Source organism: Rhinolophus hipposideros (genome assembly GCF_964194185.1).
Source record: "Rhinolophus hipposideros genome assembly, chromosome: 3".
Taxonomy (NCBI): Eukaryota; Metazoa; Chordata; class Mammalia; order Chiroptera; family Rhinolophidae; genus Rhinolophus; species Rhinolophus hipposideros.
Window position 1 is genome coordinate 84,308,005 of NC_138049.1, and position 8,120 is coordinate 84,316,124.

At 39.4% G+C, this 8,120-nt stretch overlaps 1 pseudogene across 1 annotated transcript; it reads left to right on the forward strand.

The window, feature by feature from the left end:
• Positions 1–6,852: 6,852 nt before the first annotated feature.
• LOC308494415 (tubulin alpha-1A chain-like) lies at positions 6,853–7,642 on the forward strand (annotated as a pseudogene). Its single transcript has one exon. The product of its transcript is annotated as a tubulin alpha-1A chain-like (transcript).
• Positions 7,643–8,120: the final 478 nt, after the last annotated feature.

Sequence of the window (8,120 nt, forward strand, 5' to 3'; positions counted from 1 at the left end):
ACCATATATTTGATCCTCCTTACCCTCATCTCCCATCCCTCACCCCCCTTATCCTCTGGTAACCACTAAACTATTGTCTGTGTCTATGAGTTTTTGTTTCTCATTTGTCTGTCTTGTTCTTTTGTTGTTTTTGGTTTATATACCACATGTCAGTGAAATCATATAGTTCTCTGCTTTTTCTGTCTGACATTTCACTTCGCATTATACTCTCAAGATCCATCCATGTTGTCACAAATGCTCCTATAACATCTTTTCTTACCGCCAAATAGTATTCCATTGTGTATATATACCACAACTTCTTTATCCATTCATCTATGGAACGACATTTTGGTTGTTTCCATGTCTTGGCCAACATAAACATACCTGCAATGAACACTGGAACACAAGTGTCTTTATGTATAAATGTCTTCGGATTTTGGGGTAGATACCCATGAGAGGGATTGCTGGGTCATATGGTAATTCTACTGGTAATTTTTTGAGGAACCTAGACACTGCCTTCCATAACGGCTGCACCACTCTGCATTCCCACCAAAAGTGTATGAGGGTTCCTTTTCCTCCACAGTCTCTCTAACACTTGTTACTATTTGTCTTGTTGATGATAGCCATTCTGACTGGGGTGAGGTGATATCTCATTGTGGTTTTCATTTGCATTTCTCTGATGATTAGTGATGTTGAGCATTTTTTCATGTGTTTATTTGCCATTTGTATGTCCTCTTTGGAAAAATGTCTCTTCAGGTCCTCTGTCCATTTTTCAATTGGATTGTTTGTTTTTTTGTTGTTGAGTTTCATGAGTTCCTTGTATATTTTGGATATTAGCCCATTATCGGAGGCACTGTTTGCAAAATCTTCTCCCATTCAGTTGGTTGCCTCATTATTTTGTCAACAGTTTCTTTTGCTGTGCAGAAGCTTTTCAGTTTCATATAATCCCATTTGTTTATTTTAGTTTTTACTTCCATTGCCTTTAAAGTCAAATTCATAAAATGCTCTTTGACTCCAACGTCCAAAAGTTTCTACCTAAGTTTTCTTCTATGCAGTTTATTGTGTCAGGTCTTATCTTAAGGCTTTGATCCATTTTGAATTAATTTTGGTACATGGTGACAGATAGCAGTACAGTTTCATTCTTTTGCACGTGGCTGTCCAATGCTGCCAGCACCATTTATTGAAGACGCTGTCTTTCCTCCATTGCATGTTTTGAGCTTCTTTATCAAAATTTGTCTGTCCATATTTATGTGGTTTTATTTCTGGGTTCTCAATTCTATTCCATTGGTCTTTGTGTCTGTTTTTCTCCCAATACCATGCTGTTTTGATTATTGTAGCCCTGTAGTACAAGCTAAAGTCAGGGAGTGTGATACCTCCGGTATCGTTCTTTTTTCTTAAGATTGCTTTGGCTATTTGGGGTCTTTTGTGGTTCCACACAAATCTGATGATTTTTTGTACGATTTCTTTAAAAACTGCCATTGGGATTTTGATGAGGATTGCATTAAATCTGTATATTGCTTTAAGTAATATGGCCATTTTAACTATATTGATTCTTCCAATACATGAGCATAGAATGGTTTTCCATTTCTTTGTGTCTTCTTCAATTTCTTTCAAAAATGTCTTATAGTTTACAGCATACAGGTCCTTCACATCCTTGGTTAAGTTTATTCCTAGATATTTTATTCTTTTTGCTGCAATTGCAACAGGAATTTTTTTTTTATTTCTTTTTCTGAGATTTCATTGTTCGTATATAGGAATGCAATGGACTTTTGTACATTGATTTTGTAGCCAGCAACTTTACTGTATTGGCTGATTGTTTCTAATAGCTTTTTGGTGGAGTCTTTAGGGTTTTCTATATATAGCATCATGTCATCTGCAGAGAGTAATAATTTAAATTCTTCATTCCCAATCTGGATGCCTTTTATTTCTTTCTCTTGCCTGATGGCTCTGGTAAGGACTTCCAACACTATGTTGAAAAGCAGAGGTGATAGGGGACAGCCCTGTCGTGTTCCTGAACATAGAGCAAAGGGCTTCAGATTTCACCATTAATTGTGAGATTAGCTGAGGGCTTGTCATACATGGCCTCTTTATGTTAAGGTATTTTCCTTTTATACCTATTTTATTAAGTGTTTTAATCAGAAATAAACGTTGTATCTTGTCAAATGTTTTTTCTGCATCAATTGAAATAAACATATGATTTTTGTCCTTAGTTTTGTTTATGTGATGTATCACATTGATGGATTTGCGGATGTTGAACCATCCTTGTGCCCCTGGGATGAACCCCACTTGGTCATGACGAATAATCTTTCTGATGGGTTATTGTATTCAATTTGCTAGAATTTTGTTTAGGATTTCTGCATCTGTATTCATCAGAGATATTGGTCTGTAGTTTTCTTGTTTTGTGTTGTTCTACCAGGTTTTGGTATCATGATAATGTTGGCCACATAAAATGAGTTAGGGAGTACTGTCTCTTCTTCAATTTTTTGGAAGAGTTTGAGCAGGATTGGTATTAGATCCTGTCTGAAGGTTTGGTAGAATTCACTAGTGAAGCCATCTGGTCCCGGACTTTTACTTTTGGGAAGGTTTTGGATGACTGATTCATTTTCAGTACTGGTGATCGGTTTGTTTAGATTTTCCAGTTCTTCATCGTTCAACCTTGGAAGGCTATATGTCTCTAAGAACTTGTCCATTTCTTCTAGGTTGTTGAATTTGGTGGCATATGGTCCTTCATAGTATTCTTGCATGATCCTTTGTATTTCTGTGATGTCTGTGATAACTTCCCCTTTTTCATTTCTGATTATTTTAATTAGTGTCTTCTCTCTTTTTATCTTAGTGAGTCTAGCCAAGGGTTTGTCAATTTTGTTAATCTTTTCAAAGAACCAGCTCTATGTTATATTAATTTTTCTATTGTCTTTTAGTTCTCTATTTCATTTAGTTCTACTCTGATTTTTATAATTTCCTTTCTTCTGCTGACCTTGGGTTTCACTTGTTCTTCTTTTTTTAGTTCTTTTAGGTGCAACATGAGGTTATTTACTGGGATTTTTCTTGTTTCTTGAGATAGGCCTGTAATGATATAAATTTCCCTCTTAAAATTGCTTTCACTGCATCCCAAAAATATTGGTAGGATGTATTTTCATTGTCATTTGTTTCCATGTATCTTTTGATCTCTCCTCTAATTTCTTCTTTGACCCAGTCGTTCTTTAAAAGTATGTTGTTTAATCTCCACGTATTTGTGTTTTTTCCTGCTTTCTTTTTGCAGTTGATATCCAAGTTCAAAGCCTTGTGATCAGAGAATATGCTTGGTATGATTTCAATCTTCTTAAATTTGCTGAGGCTGCTTTTATGCCCCAATATATGGTCTATCCTTGAGAATGTTCCATGTACACTAGAAAAAAATGTATACTCTTGATGTTTTAGAATGAAGTGCTCTATATATGTCAATTATGTCCATTTCATCTAATGTGTCATTTAGGGCTGCTATTTCGTTATTTATCTTCTGTTTGGATGATCTATCCATAGCTGTCAATGAGGTATTTAATTCCCCTAGTATAATTGTGTTTTGGTCAATTTCTCCCTTTAGTTCTGTTAGTAGTTGCTTGGTATATTTCGGTGCTCCCTGATTGGGGGCATAAATATTGATGACTGTTATGTCTTCTTGTTGTATAGTCCCCTTTACCATTATGAAATGTCCATCTTTGTCTCTTGTTATCTTTTTCACCCTGAAGTCTGTTTCATCTGATATCATTATGCCTCCACCTGATTTTCTCTGGATACCATTTGCTTGGAGTGTCAATTTCCACCCTTTCACTTTGAGTCTATGCTTGTCCTTGTAGCTGAGATGTGTCTCTTGGAGACAGCATATGGTTGGGTTTAGTTTTTTGATCCAATCTGCTACTCTGTGCCTTTTTATTGGTGAGTTCAGTCCATTTATATTTAGGGTGATTATTGACATGTTAGGATTTCCTGTCATTCTATCTTCAGTTTTCTGCTAAAGCTGTGTCTCCATTGTTTCTTTGCCTTTTGTTGTTGTGTATTATTTCTGTGTGGTGTTATTCTATGATGTTTCTTCTTTTATTACAGTACATATTTCAGCTCTGAATTTTTTTTCAGTGGTTACCCTTAAGTTTATATAAAAGAAAGTTTGATATTTAGAGTTTTCCATTTTCTTCAGCATGCTTACTTTCTCCATTCCCGTATTCCAGTTCAGGCCTTTGCTCTCCCCCATTTTATGTTTTGGTTGCCACAAATTGTCCCTGTTTGTGGTGGTCGAATAGCCTCCTTTAGTATTTCTTATAGTGTAGGTCGTGTATTAGAAAATTCCCTCAGCTTCTGTATGTCTGGAAAGGTCTTTATTCCTCCTTCATATCTAAAGGATATCTTTGCTGGATATATTATTCTTGGTTCATAATTTCTCTCTTTCAATAGTTTGAATATTTGGTTCTACTCCCTCCTGGCTTGTAGAGCTTCTGTTGAAAAATCTGATGATAAACTAATGGGCTTTCCTTTGTAGGTTACCGTCTTCTTTCCCCTGGCTGCGTTGAGGATTCTTTCTTTGTCATTGACTTTAGACAGCTTCAATACAATGTGCCTTGGAGACGGCCTGTTTGGATTGAGGTAATTAGGTGTTCTATTTGCTTCTTGGATTCGAGGATCCAGTTCTGTCTACAAGTTTGGGAAGTTCTCATCAACAATTTGTTTGAATATATTCTCTGTTCCCTTCTCTCTTCTCCTTCTTGTATGCCCATTATTCTTATATTTATCTTTCTGATGGAGTCAGAAAGTTCTTGTAGAGTTCTTTCATTTTTTTTAAGTCTCAAGTCTCTTTCTTCTTCCATCTGTGTAATTTCCAGGTTTCTATCTTTGATATCACTGATTCTTTCCTCCATCTGGTCAACTCTACTACCTAAGCTGGTTATTTCATTCTTAATTTCTTCTATTGAGTTCTTGACCTCCAGAAATTCTATTTGGTTCTTTTTTAAAATTTTAATCTCTTTCGTAAAATGCTCATGGTGTTCCTTGACTGTGTTTCTGAGTTCATTAAACTGCCTTTCTGTGTTTTCTTGCATCTCGTTGAGTTTTTCCAGAACTGCAGTCTTGAATTTTCTGTCATTTAAATCACATATTTCCATACCTTTAAGTTCCTTTCTGGAAACTTTTCACTTTCTTTCTGAGCTGTCTTGTTGCCTTGGTTATTCATGGCAATTACTGATTTACTATTTCTCTTCCTAGACAATCTATCAGAGTAGCTTCTGCAACAGGTTGATTGGAAGAGGTGTTTCTTTTGTTTTCCAGTACTTGTTGGTAGAATGTTTTATTTTCTCTCCAACTGCAGCCTTTTTTTTTCCTCTCGCACAGTTGTGCTATGTTTTCTCTGCACTATTCCAACTTCTCACACAATGGGGGGATTCCCTGGGAGATGGGCTTCTACTTTGTTAACAGTTCACCTGGGTCATAGGGCGCCACATCCCTGTGGGGATGCGGAGAGCTTTTGAAGTTCCAATGCTCTTTCTGCACCAGATTCAGAGCCCGTATGTTTCAGCAGTTCTGTTTACTCCTGCAGTGATCTGCCCAGATAGATGGGGCCAGGGGCGGGGTGAGTTGTGAGAGGTGGCTCAGAGCAATGGCAGTGACCACCACCACAGCCGGTCCCGCTTCCACAACTCCCTCCCCTTTGCCGGAAGTAGTTGGGCTGCGAATCTGTGTCTGTTGTCCACAGTTCTCAGAACAGCAAATATTCTGTTCTTTTGATCTGACACTGCTACTTTATTGCTTCTAGCACCGGGCAGGTGGGGGCGGGGCTAGATCTGGGAGGGTAAATAGGGGGCTGCTAGTCTCAGTGCCTAAGGCCTCCATTCTCTGCTCGGTAAATAAACCACCGTTTTCAGCCTTCTTCCCTCAGTCTTTTCTCCAAGGTCTCTGCCGTGAGCGTAGGGTTCAGCCGTGTTATATTCTGCCCCCTCAGCCCTGTGGGCCATAAGCGGAGCCCTAGCAGTCCGAGTTCTTCCCTCTCCCGCAGCTGCGGTAGTTCCAGGATACAGCGAGCTCGGAGCACTGAGCTAGGTCTGCGTCCTGCACCCGCGCAACTCCGTCCCCGCATTTCTCCCTTCCCTCCTCCCCCACTCGCATGATTCTCCCACCTTTAGGTGAATTCAGTAGTGGGCCTCTTCGTCTTGTCTATCTGGTGTGCAGGGAGTCCTTTGTGGAGTTAATGTTGTTCAATTAGTTGTAAATTCCAGGGGAGCTTTACAAAGACTCACCTCACACCGCCATTTTGATGACCGAAAAATCTACTTTAATGTTTACTTTTTAAGAGCAAAATATTACACAAAGTCCTGGGAAAAACAGTCATTAGAAGTACAAGAGAAAGACATTTACCCATATTTTGGTGAAAATGTTTATCAAATAGTACTGTACTGGTCTTCTTTTCTGTCTCCCAATTGAAGCCATAAAATCTAGAAACAATGTATTTGTTTTTTTGTATTCCTAGTATGGTGCATGGCACATAGTAGGTCCTAAGTAACTATCTGATGAATACATAAATTGAGCTTCTTTCCTCAACTTAAAATAATTAGATTTGATGAATGATATTTTAAAAATGCATTAAGTGATTTAAAATTAGTAATTCTTTTGCTAGAAAAATAAAAGACAAAGTTACTGATCTCTTTCCTATTTTAATTGGGAATATTCTCTCTGCCTCATAAGTAAATGAAATCCACAGAAATATGTCACATGCACTGTTAATTTTTTAACATGGCAGGCATAGAAACAGGACAGGTGGCAGGTTCTCTTGCATCGACCGCCTAAGAGTGGCACTGTAAGAAGCAACAACCTCTTCCTCTCAGCCATCCACCCAGCAGCCGCAAAGCAGCAACCATGCACGAGTGCATCTCCATCCAAGTTGGCCAGGCGGGTGCCCAGATCGGCAATTCCTGCTGGGAGCTCTACTGCCTGGAACATGGCATCCAGCCATCCGGCCAAATGGTAAGACCACTGGAGGAGGAGATGACTCCTGCAACACCTTCTCCAGCAAGACAGGTGCTGGCAAGCATGTACCCAGGGCAGTGTTTGCGGACCTGGAACCCACGGTCATTGATGAAGTTCGCACTGGCACAGACCGCCAGCTCTTCCACCCCGAGCAGCTCATCACAGACGAGGAAGATATTGCCAATACCAGTGCCTGGGCGCACTACACTGTTGGCAAGGAGATCACTGACCTTGTCTTGGACCGAATTCGGAAGCTGGCTGACCAGTGCACAGGTCTTCAGGACTTCCTGGTTTTCCACAGCTTTGGTGTGGGAACAGGTTCTGGGTTCACCTCTCTGTTGATGGAACGTCTCTCTGTTGATTATGGCAAGACATGCAAGCTGGAGTTCTCCATTTACCCAGCCCCCCAGGTTTCACAGCTGTAGTTGAGCCCTACAACTACATCCTCACCACCCAAACCACCCTGGACCATTCTTATTGTGCCTTCATGGTTGGCAATGAGGCCATCTATGACATCTGTCGTAGAAACCTCAATATTGCGCGCACACCCTATGCTATCCTGAATAGGTTGATAGGTCAAATTGTGTCCTCCATTTCTCTGATGGATTTGAATAAAGTATTCCCTGTCTTATATGAAAAAAAAAAAAGGCAGGACAAGTTAGGATACACGCTGAGGTGAAAAAACTCCTGCAAAAGGCTAGAGAAAGAAAAAAATATTTTATTAAGCTCTTATTTATTGCCAGGTACTGTGCTGAGAAAAAAATAAATAAATGAGTAAGATATTATCTCCTTTCTGAGCAACCCACCCAGGGAAATCAAGGGACAACCCAAGAATGCTTTGAGCAGGTTTTCCCAGTGAGGGTGGGTTGAAGATAGCAGAACTACCCAAGAGGCTTTAACACACTCCACACTCCTCCTCTTCATGTCACCCTAATTTCTGCCGCCTTAGAGTGACTGCCAGACTAAGCTGCTCACTGAGGAGCCTAGGCTATATTCCTCAGGAACCAAGAAGATCAGGTTGGTTATAAAACTGAGAATCATTACCAAATTGAGTTGGAGAAAAGAACAAGGTAATAAATGACCTTTTTTTCCCATTTCAAAAGATGCCATTGAAGTAAAAGGATAATACTTCTCAGAGCACTACAAATTTCTACTTT